The sequence below is a fragment of the Cyprinus carpio genome, chromosome A23 (assembly GCF_018340385.1).
Source record: "Cyprinus carpio isolate SPL01 chromosome A23, ASM1834038v1, whole genome shotgun sequence".
In the NCBI taxonomy this organism is placed as follows: Eukaryota; Metazoa; Chordata; class Actinopteri; order Cypriniformes; family Cyprinidae; genus Cyprinus; species Cyprinus carpio.
In genome coordinates, this window is record NC_056594.1 from 23,694,691 (window position 1) to 23,707,727 (window position 13,037).

A 13,037-nucleotide genomic window follows, 5' to 3' on the forward strand; every position below is an offset into this window, starting at 1 on the left:
ATGATATAAAACAAAAACATTTCACCATATTCAAGAACTGTTACTAATAAAAAACAAACAAACAAACTAACAATAATAATAATCTATAATAATAATAATAATAATAATAATAATAATAATAATAATAATAATAATAATAATACAATTAAATTGTGAGCAGAAATTGCAATAATAATGATAATAATAATCATCTGTTAACAATCTGTTTAACAAGAATGTATTATTATTATTATTATTATTATTATTATTATTATTATTATCATTAACATTACGTTATGAGTATAGTAGTATTTGTAAGGCTATATAGAGAGAGAGAGAGAGAGAGAGAGAGAGAGAGAGAGAATAAGCAATTTTTAAGGCTTATATTCTTGTTAAACAGATTTTTAATTCCTCTCATGCTGCAGAAATGTAATCATTGTCATGGCTTTTGTGTGAATTAATTGCTTTTCGTGATTCACAGGTTTTGAGCTGATTCTGATGCCCATTAGTCATGATGATAAGTTTTTCTTGGAGTGTTTCTTGTTCAGTAACTGTAGCAAAGAAGAGATCCACTTTCCTGGACTGTAAGTGTCATGAATGATGTTCATCAGCCTGTCACCTCCTCCGTAATGAAGGAGTGTCAACACACGCTTAAATAGGAGCTGTGCAGGTGCTTCAGTGCCCAACATTCATCGAAGTCATCAGTGCAAACACGAGAAACTGTCAGAGCAACTGAACTTCACTCATCAGACGACTCAAACACACAGGTAACAGTGATCAACAGATATACTGAAAATATATAGTATATGGCACCATTACTGCATTAAGGCAAGATACAGGTGAATAGCTTAAATTAACTGCAAACATTATAGTTTACAAGTTTTCTGATATGCTATACTGAAGTATGTATTATCTAGTTAAATATGCAGTAATTTGCATATATTTCCAGAAAATTAATCTGAGCATCGGATAAAGCCAGGTTCAAAATTGTGGTTTCATTTTGTTGATATATTTGTGTCAATTTTTTTATAGAGCGGATTTTGGATATATCTCTTTTTTTATCGTTCCATAAATCAGAAAATAATATCAACAGATTTATTTTTAGAATTAATATGTAGTATAAAACCAGGCGGATGATCAAACTCTTCTATAAAACCATTTATATAGACATATATGAGAACGAAACTGTAGTTTTTTCAGTGTTTAGGTCATTTGAAGCCTACTTTATAGAAAACCGACTAAGCTTAGTTAAATTTAAAACAGGGCAATTCAAAACATCATTAAACTTTAATCCATTCATTCTTATCTATGCATTTTTATTTGAATATGCATGAATTTAAGACCTATTTATTGATGAGTTAATAATCAGTTACTATATGCTCTTAAAAATAAAGGATCTTCATTGGCATTGATGGTTCGATGAAGAACCTTTAACATGCATGAAATCTTTCCATTCCATCAAAGCTTCTTTATAGTGGAAAAATTTTTCTTTAGATGATTCAAATGATTTTTGCACTAAGAAGATAAAGGGTTATTTTAAGAACTGTCCACTGAAATGTTCTTTTTGGAACCCAAAATGGTTCTTCTATGGCATCACTTCTTTGAAAACTTTATTTTAAAGAATGCACTCTTAAAAATAAAGGTTCTTTATTGGCATTCATGGTTGCATGAAGAACCTTTAAAATCCATGGAACCTTTCCACTGGATGCCGTGGTGGCTGCTTTAAAGCTTTATAGGTAGGGTGCCACGTCAAACAATTTTAGCATACATCTCAGTATGATTTAACAAAAGGAAAAATATTAAGACTTGAAATGTTTTAAATAAAGATAATTGTTTTACCAAGTTCAAAATTAAGTTTGAGGATGATTCTCGCCAAACTGGATTTTCTCCTAGAAATTTTCAAGGTAAATTCAAAGATTTTTCAGTTTTCATAATTCACAATTTATGTATACAGTGCAACAGGAAAAAATAAATGTCAGGTTCGGTTAGAGCATTTTCTATAACTATAAGTCAATCTACAACACCAAACAGGCCTGGAGATGCCATAAGACAACTATACCACCCTAAACTACGTTTTTTTTTTTTTTTTTGATTTTGACAGATTTATGTGTGTTGAATACCATTTAAGACAATATAAGCATCTGTTTGCTTTAAAATTGAAGGGAAAAAATGCCTAATTTTGAGCTTTTTCCCCCCGCTACTTTTGTCTTCCGGGTTTAAAATCATTATGGTGGCGATGTCACAAGTTGTTTATTCCCACCAATCACTGCACAAGTTAAGTTTACGTATGATGAGAAAAGCATGTTAGTGCTGGTCCAGGATAATGTCATGCACTTTAATCCAGCTGCCCCGCAGGTTCTTATTCAGGTGTGAGTGTAAGAGGCGTCTTTGTTGGCAGTCTTTTGTGGAAGAATTATGATAATTACTCGACGTTCGGTGTGGGAGGTGATGCAGAGAAGCAAGAAACTTGTGATAATGATTTTATAATTGTAAAATTAAAATGCTCACTGAAAACTTATTATTGGTCAATTATTGGAACAAAATTATTGGTCAGTATAAAATTTCAATGAGGAAACATAACAGTAGAAGTATGCATCTGCTGATTCTTTATTATGATGATTTTCCAATATGATTGTCCATATGTTAATAATAGTGAAGTAAAATGAAGGTGCATTAGGAACATGTCTTTCTCTGTCCAGCTTGACATCATTTCAGTCTTGTAAAGAAATCATCTGTATTTGAAAGACTGCATTTATCTACACAATTAAATTTAAACAGCATGTAAGTAGAAATCTTTGGATGAAAAGATTGTTAAAATCTTGATGAAATTGCATTTTATGTCTTTGAGTAAGTTATATAAGTTTTCTCTGCTGGTGTAGGTGAACCAAGTATTTTATGACTCAAAATCTAACGTGAAACTGGAATTAAACACAAAGATAAGGAATTTAAATAAATAATTAAATATATTTATTTTACATTTACATTTGCTCATTTAGCAGACACTTTTATCCAAAGTTACAAATCTTATTTATATTTTATTTATTCATTTATTTATTTATTTATTTGTTTGTTATTACTAAGGATGTGAAATTTAAATAAATATTTGAATGCATTTATTTAAGTTTAAGAATTATATTGATTTGTTAAATATTTATTTGAATTTAGAATAATTTATGTATTTATTTATTAGAATTGTATTTATTGCATTTTTATTTATTCAGATTTTTATTTATACATTTTTTACAATATGCACACACAATTTTTATTAAATTTATTTATTTATTAAAATATTAGAATTAGAATACATATTTATTAATTTTATTTAATATTTTTGTATATATATTTTTATTTGTTGATTGAAAAAGCACTTAACATTTAGTTTTATTTATTTATTTATTGGAATTGTATTTATTACATTTTTATTTATTCAGATATTTTTTTAATTATTACTTTTTTATAATTTCCCCCCAATTTTTATTCATTTATTAGAATTGTTTAAAATATTAGAATTAGAATATATATTTATTTAGTTTATTTAATATTTATATATATATTGTTGTATTGCTTGATTGATTGAAAACACATTTAATATATATTTTTTCTCTCAATATTTCAGCTTGCTTGTAGAAATGTCTAGCTCTAACACCAACACCACTGGAGGTCCCAGTGCCAGCGCTCCTCCTGCTGCGACCCCAGCAGCTTCAGGTGAGGAGGAAGAGGATGAGACCCTAGAGCATTTCATTTGCATTAAAAATAGTCCACTATTGTTGGGAAAACACTGAGATTTGCTGCTTTAAGGGATGTGTAAATGTTTCCTCTCTTATTCACAGACACGCCTCTGACGGTTCACTCTGTCGACCTCCTGAAATCCAAGGATGGGCCAAACCGACGAGAGCATCGCACAGAAGCTTACTTTAGCGACAAGCTGATCATCCGCAGAGGACAGACCTTCCAGATGTGGATCGAGTTCTCAAGACCCTTCAACCCGAAATCTGACCGTCTGCAGCTGCAGCTGAAGTTAGGTGAGCGGGCTGCGGTCACAAAACCTGTTTGAAAACAGTCATTATTCCATTTTGTTTCATGAGGTGCTCAGAGATGACTCTGAGTTTGTTTAGTGTAAAATGCTTTACTAAAATAACTAAAGCTAAAACTGAAATAAAAATTTGAATAATAAATAAAATAACAGAATTAAAATAATAAAATGACCAATATAAAAACGAATTCAAGTTTGCAGTAGTATTTTTATAGTAGTATCAAACTGAGATACTATTATAAACATTATAAAAGTATCTCAGTTATAGCAAAATAATTGAAATCAGGGTTAAATCAAAATCAGAAATAAAATCAGTATCAGAAGAACAACTTCAAAATCAATAATCAATCCATCAATTAATAAAAAATCTGAACCGAAATCATAATCAGGCAATTAGGTGCATTTACAATTATTTTATCTCATTTTAACCGGTGTTTTGTTGGATATCTGTGTGAAAACTCATAAAACATGCAGTGGTTATGGAAATGAAAACATGTTTTTCATCCAGAGTCAGATGCATTAGCATTGTTTGAATGGCAAATCAGTGTGTGACAAAGAGAGAAAGATACCCAGACATTCTGACGGTTATTTTAATTATCTTGCCCTTTATTTGGAAAATAAAAAATGACAGATGAATCTATTTATTTGTGATGGATGTGAGTCATAAAGTGCTTGTGATTATGTGACTTAATCCATTTAATCCAGCTGCTCCTAAAATCTCTTTTCTTAATGACTCTCCAGCTGAGTCACTGACAAATGATTCCATTAAAGCTAAATCATTAAGATGGTGTTTGTCTGACAGTAATGTTTCCATGTCTTGGTTGTGTTTTTGACACAGAGCCGATCTCCAGCAGAGGTACTGGGATTCAGATCTCTGTCCCGTTAGTGGACGTCCTGGAAGATGACCGCTGGGAGATGAAGATCGTTGAGCAGAAAGACAAGCGCGTCCGTGGCGGTCAACACTCTTCCCAACGCCTCCATCGGCCGCTACAAGGTGACCGTCGATCTTTCTCACCGAAGGGCAAGCTGCTGTACCCCTGCACCCCGAACGACGTGTACATGCTCTTCAACCCCTGGTGTGAGGGTACGGAGTCAGAAGAAGACAGTTACACTCATCTTTTCCTCATTTGCATTAATGAAGTAACACTACATTTATCTGTGTTTCCTCAGATGATGCTGTGTATCTGGATAATGAAGCGGAAAGGAAAGAATATGTTCTGAATAGCATGGGCAAAATCTACTACGGAACCGAGCGGCAAATTGGAACCAGAACATGGAATTTTGCCCAGGTGTGGAAACCTGCAATTCCGACATAGAGAGTGACTTATTATTATTATTAGAGTTTGAACAGGTTTATTAGGAGCCAAGCACCAGTGTAGCGCCACCACTTGTCCAAAATAATTTTTTTCTCTGAATCCTTGGCTCATGCCAAGTTGAATGAACTCCAAAAATAAAAAAATAGCAAGCTTTAGTTTTGTTGTTATTTTTAATTGTTTGTAAAACCTACTTTTTCGAACTCGTCCTTGGCCGTTGCACCGATTTTCACGAAAATTGAACCAGATTATCTTCAGACCATGCTGGCTAAAAGTTAGGAATTCAAATTGATTCATACAACTCTTCTTGAATAACACACAAAATAATTCTATGAAAATCACACAAAAATGCATGCAAGGCTATATCTCCGCAACGGTTAGGCATTTTGAGACCAACTTGGTGTGTGTTATAACAAGCATGACCTGAGACTACCTGCAGCGTTTCAGCACTGTGCCACCTAGTGGTCAGGAGATATGAAAAATGCATATTTTTGCTTATAACTTCTGAATGGTTTGGCCAAAAATGACAAAACTGGTCTTTTTAGGTTTGATGCATCATGCTAAGTCGAATGATATCCAATTTTCCTATGTCAGACATTTTGGGCGCAGCCATTTAGAATTTTGTCATAAAATGCTATAATTTACGAAGGCATTGACGTATCGTTACAAAACTCGGTAAGCATCTTTGACACCAAGTTCAGCACCCCCATGTGGTCAAAAGTTATAATGAAATGTATAAAAATGCTTATAACTTTTGCTTACATTAGCCTATTGTAATGGGACTGATTTTGATAGATTTCTTGAAAGATCATCAATACCATTTTTTGCCATAATTGACTGAACTTACTGTCCACCATTTCAATTGTTGTTGAAAACCTACTTTTTCAAACTCCTCCTAGACCTAGACCATCAGTCCGATTATCAATAAATTTGAATTGGATCATCTTCAGACCATGCTGGAAAAAAAGTTATGGATTTTGTGTCGATATAAGAAACAGTTCTCGTTTAGCACTTAAACGAATTTGCTGGAAAGATGCCAAACTGCATCTTAGGGCTGTATCTCTGCAATGCTTTGACATATTTAAATCAAACTATATATGTGCCATTGTCACCCCAACTGATCACGCCACATCAATTTGGTAACAGCGCCACCTATTGGTCAAGAGTAATAAACCATTCATTAACTGTTAATTATTACATTTCCAAAAATGCTAATAACTTTTGATTGCATTAGCCTATCGTAATGAAACTCATGTCAAAATATTCCTTGGGTCATTCCGACAACATAGATACCATTTTTTGCTTAGACATTTTAAACTCCCTGCCCGCCATTTTGATGTACTGTATGTTGAAAACATACTTTTTCAAACTCCTCTTCGACCGTTGGTCCAATTTTCACCAAAATCGAGTCAGATGATTTTCTGACTGTGGTGACAAAATGTTATGGATTTCGTGTCGATAAGCGAAACCATTTTCATACAGCGCTGCAATAAATTTTAGGCACAGTGCCAAACTGCATCTGAGGTTGTATCTCTGCAAATATTTGACATATTGATACCAAACTTTGTATGTGCCATTTTCACCTCACCCTGACCATGCCACATTCATTTAGTAACAGCACCACCTATTGGTCAAGACTAATAAACCATTCATTAACTGTTAATTATTAAATTTCCAAAAATGCTAATAACTTTTGATTGCATTAGCCTATTGTAAGGAAACTGGTGTGGAAATATTTCTTGGGTCATGCCAACAACATAGATACCAATTATGCCATAGTCAGCCGAACTTCTTGTCTGCCATTTTGATTTATGTTGAAAACCTACTTTTTTAAAACTTCTTATCAACCATTGGTTAGATTTTCACCAAAATCGAGTCAGATGATCTTCAGACTGTGGTGACAAAAAATTATGGATGTCGTGTCGATAAATGAAACCGTTTTTGTACAGCACCGCTACAAATTTTAGGCATAGTGCCAAACTGCATCTGAGGCTATATCTCTGCAAATATTTGATATATTGACACCAAACTTTGTATGTGTCATTGTCACCTTACATTGACCAGGCCACATTACTTTGGTAACAGCGCCACCTATTGATCAAAAATGATAAGCCAAGAAATCATATTACTAGTGGTGGTATTTATGATTTTTCAGCCATTTTGACTAAAATAATCTTAAAACGGTTTTAATTACTCATTCCTGCAGTTGGTCTGAGGCTTGTTTCTGTAGTGCTTGGCCCTGTAATTGCTGCTTGGAGCCATATTTATCATTATTATGCTATTCTTTTATCAGTTTGAACAGATTCTATTATTATCTATAATTCTATTATTGTTGTTGTTGCGATGATTATTTTTTTTTATTCATTTATTAATTTGATTTATTATTATTATTATTATGCATTTTTATCAGTTTATTATTATTATTATCTCCATTATTACTATTAATTTGCAATTGTTTTATACATTTGAAAAGGATTATCATCATCATCATCATCATGCAATTATTTTTTTCAGTTTGAACAGATTAATTATTATCTATATTTCTAATAATAATAATAATGGAAATAACAAATAATAATCAAAATGATAAAGAAGCAAAACAGCAACAATAAAAATAAACATTTGCAAATTACATCAAAAACAATAATATTAATAATGAAATATTATTATTATTATTAATAGAATTAAATATTAGTGTTAATATCATTATATATTTTGCAATTGTTTTACCAGTTTCAATCGAATTCTAGTATTTTCTATGATTCTACAATTATTATTATTATTTCCAATTTTTTATTTAATTATTATCATTATTATCAATTCCATTATAATGGTTTTTATTATTTTTAATTTGTTGTATCAGTTTCAATCAAGTCCTAGTATTATCTATGATTCTACAATTATTATTATTTTTTCCTTTTATTTATTTATTTGTTTTTATAATTACTATCATTATTATCAATTCCATTATTATGGTTTTTATTATTTTGCATTTGTTTTATCAGTTTGAACAGGATATCCTGGAAGCATGTCTGTTCCTGTTGGAGAGAGGTCAGGTCGCTATGACCGAATGGAGAGATCCAGTGATCGTGTCCAGAATGGTATCCGCTCTGGTGAGTCACGTTCACAAGACTTCGACATGCATTCATAAGAAATCATGAATATGACATGGATTTGAGCAGGCGAATTACAGTAGCCAGCATGTGGTAGTTTTAAGTTCATACAGGACACAAAATAACACGTACTGTCTTTTTCAACATTTACTGTGAGGAACAGAAAAGTAAGTCGTGCAATTAAAGAGCTGAAAAGCACCTGTTTTGAAAAGCTTTTCTGTTCTTTTGGGACAGGTGAACTCCAATGATGACTACGGTGTCCTGATGGGTAACTGGAAAGACAGCTATGAAGGCGGGACGTCTCCCACTGCCTGGAGCGGGAGCGGCGACATCCTGAGACAGTATTACAAAAGTTCAGGGAAGCCTGTCAAATTCGCCCAGTGCTGGGTTTTCGCCGGAGTCACCAATTCCGGTACATTTGGATTTCTCTTTTTATCATTCTAATGAAAATGTATTTTTATCATGTTTTTGGGAATGTTATATTAATACATTTCTCTCTCAGTGTTGAGATGTCTTGGTATTCCCACCCGCTGCGTGACCAACTTCAGCTCAGCTCACGACACGGACCTTTCCTTGACCACAGACATTTATATTGATGAGAAACTGGAAATCATCAAAGACAAGACCAGCGATTCTGTCTGGTACGATAAAACAACCATCACCTCTTAAGTTCCTTCTATTGTCATTAATATCATCAGTGTCAGGTTTATGTTATACTTAGACTCCACCAATCAGTAAAACTTATGCTTGGAAGATTTTACATTTAATTTTGTTTGGTAAGAGAGTTGACAGTTCTCAAATACAGCCATCATTACTGACACTTTACATTAATATGGTATTAGGATTATTATATTTAACTAAAAATAAAACCATACAATAAATACAATAAATGTTTACAAAATAACCTATACTGCAACTACGCTTTATTTCACATATTTAAATGCATATATATAAATATATAATCTTTGCAGTAGTATTTTACCAAAATAAGAGGGATCATACAAAATGCATGTTAGTTTTTATTTAGTACTGACCTGAATAAGACTAAATTTGCATATAGTCCACAAGAGAAAATGATAGTTGAATTTATAAAAATGACCCCGTTCGAAAGTTTACATGTTTGTTTCTTAATACTGTGTTTTTACCTGGATGATCCACAGAGTTAAAGTGCCTCATTTTACTGTCTATTTGTAAAAAAAAAGGCCATGTTCAGGCCATGTTCTAGGCCTATTCAGCTTTATTTTTGTAAATTGCAGATCAACAATAAATGCTTTTAATAAACTTTCTCTGAAGAACTTCCACGTGTGGAACGAGTCCTGGATGACCCGTCCGGACCTCCCGGCAGGTTACGGCGGGTGGCAGGTGGTGGACTCGACCCCTCAAGAGCCCAGCCAGGGTTCGTACCGTTGCGGTCCCACCCCCGTCTCCGCCATCCGCAACGGACAAGTCAACCTGAAATTTGACACTCCGTTTGTCTTTGCCGAAGTGAGCGCTTTCATATAAACCTCTTCTCACCCTCACTTGTGTCTGATGAGGTTTTGAACTTAATTCAGAACATCTGCTGAATGGCTGAACTGGTTTCACTGTGCATCTCAGGTGAACAGTGACAGAATCTACTGGCAAAAGAAACCCGATGGAAGCTTCAGTCAGGTAAATGTGGAGAAGAACTCCATCGGTCAGCGCATCAGTACTAAAGCTGTGGGATCTGGTGCTCGTGTGGACATCACACACCTCTACAAATACCCAGAAGGTAACAAAACAAATGCATCTGGTCCAAAACCTAGATTTACTAGAAACATTTTAAGGCATCATAGACAGGCTACCAATGGGTATTGTTCCTTATTTTCATGCATATTTGATGATAATAATAATAATAATTATAACTGTATAGCGAGCAACTTTCAAGAGAGTGTTGTCTTAGTATCACTTATAAATACTATATATATATATTATATATATATATATATATATATATATATATATATATATATTTATTCTGTAGTTATATGCATTTTAGTACTTCAAGTTAAACTAAAATGTGACATGGTGCATTCATAACTATCTGATTTTTTTTTTCAGTTAATGTTTATTTCAAGTAACAAAAATGTTTTTAATTTTTTGGTTTTAGTTTGCTAACGATAATATCACCGATTCAAGAAATTCAGCTCAAAGTGATTTACAATAAAAAAGGCATTACAACAAGCACAAGGTTCTTCACATAAAAACAGACAATATACCAAAAGATGAAAGATGAGATCCACTTTATAATGGTAAAAAAAAAAAAAAGAAACAAATTAAAATGCACAGAATTCATGACAAAATAGTACAATTAAATATTAATTCACAAAATACCTTCATTAAAATAAACCATGGTTTTACCACAAATAAAACCAAAGGAACATGGTTACTATAGTTAAACCACGGTAACCACAAATTAACCATGCTTTTGCTACACTAACCATAGTTTAACCATTGGTATTTGTAGTAAAACTGTGCTTATGGTAATCAACACACCAAAAAAAAACCCAAACAAACAAACAAAAAAAAACAAAAACATGGTTAATACACTTTTACTATAATAAAACCATGGTTAATTTTCATAAGGGTGTTAAACTGAAAGTTAGAAAACATTGGAAGCAGCAGTTTATGTTGATAACTTTGAGTTGGATTCTTATGTCAGCAGCACAGCACGCTAGGGTTTGGAATAATAGGTTTGGAGTTAATATTCCAAACCTCACGCTCCTGTTTACTGTCTGATCATGTCTGTCAGGTTCAGAGGAGGAGCGCATTGCTGTGGAAAGGGCCAGTCGCTTCGGCTCCAAACCCACTTTGTATCCGTCCCCCACCGGCAACGACGTGAGTGTTGAGATCGTCATGGACGGGGCAGGGCCTCGTGTCGGTGGAGATGCCAAACTCTCCATCATCCTGAAGAACAAAAGCTCAAATCAGCGCACGGCCAGTCTGCTATATGAGGTGATGGTCATGTACTACACTGGAGTGCTGAAAGCCACCGTGAAGAAGGACCGGATTCCTGTCACCCTCAAACCACAAGAGAGTGAGTGGAGCTGTTGATTAGCAGCTGCATTTGTCAAAAATCACTTGATGATGAGAGCTGCTTGCAGTTGGTGTTAAATTTCATGTACAAAGTGTTCCTTCAGACCCCTAAAAGAACATCTTTGTGCCTTTTTAACCTCTAAAAGGTGCATGAAAGTGAAAGTCGTGACATTTGCCAAGTATGGTAACCCATACTCGGAATTGGTGCTCTGCATTTAACCCATCCAAGTGCACACACACAGCAGTGAGAAGTGAACACACACCCAGAGCAGTGGGCAGCTATATCCAGCGCCCGGGGAGCAACTGGGGGTTCAGTGTCTTGCTCAAGGGTACTTTAGCCATGGGTATTGAGGGTGGAAGAGAGCGCTGTTCATTCACTCCCTCCCACCTACAACTCCTGCCAGCACCGAGACTCGAACCTGCGACCTTTTGGTTACAAGTCCAATTCTCTAACCATTGGGCCACAGCTGCATATCAGTACATGTAGAGTGAGCAATGAGCAAAAGAGGACTGGAGTACTGTGCAAAGTGACCATGAAATATTTAATTATAATTGTATAATCACTGTCATTAATGTCATGTTCCCTTTTCTCCCTACAGCCAAGACTATTCCTTGGACTCTGCTGTATAAGGAGTACATGAACCATCTGGTGGACCAGGGCGCTCTGATGCTCACGGTCACCGGACGAGTCAATGAGACCCGACAGATTCTGGCCACACAGTTCAACTTCAGACTGAGCACACCAGACCTCATCATTACTGTATGTCAATGATCCACTAGTCTATTTGGGACGTTTAACAAGCACAAAACTTTCTTACATCTTTCTTACCATCAAATCTCATTCTTGGTTTTGCACAGTGATGCTCAGCCTGGTGCACTGCATCTAAATGTGCAATATTTGAATTGCACACATGAGATTTGAGAATTAAAGGTCCCTAATTAAAAAAAAAAAAAAAAAAAAAAATCTAACTCCATTGATTGTGTTTTTACTATTTCAGGCTCTAGGGGACGCTGTGGTGGGTAAAGAGTTGACAGTCAAGATCACGTTCCAGAACCCGCTGTCACAAGTGTTGAGGAACGTTTTGTTCCGTTTAGAGGGATTGGGAATGCAGAGCATCAGGAAGATCCCATATGGGTAAGACTTTCAGTGCTTAAGAGCATTTTGAGGTGTGACATGTTCATGCACTTTAAATTTGCTTCATGTGTATGAGCTGTATTACATTAAATATGATGAACTCTATTTAAAGTGTGAAAATCTTCCAGAAAGTTTATAATCTATGTGTCTCTCAGTGATGTGGATAAGCTTGCGATGATTACACTGACGGAGAAGTTTGTTCCCACCGTCGCCGGCTCTCAGAAGCTCCTGGCATCGATGGACTGCCGTCTGCTCACTCAAGTGCACGGAGTCGCTGATATTGTGGTCAAACCAAAGTAAAAAAGCACTGTCATTGTAAAGCCTTCTAATGCTCTCAGTTGTCTTTAGGATATAAGACTATTTACTAGATGAAATCACTGATGCAAGTTAACAATAAAGGTCCTTCATGG

General features: G+C 34.5%; 1 pseudogene; it reads left to right on the forward strand.

The window, feature by feature from the left end:
• The first annotated feature begins 459 nt into the window (after positions 1 to 459).
• Positions 460 to 13,037, forward strand: LOC109106611 (annotated as a pseudogene).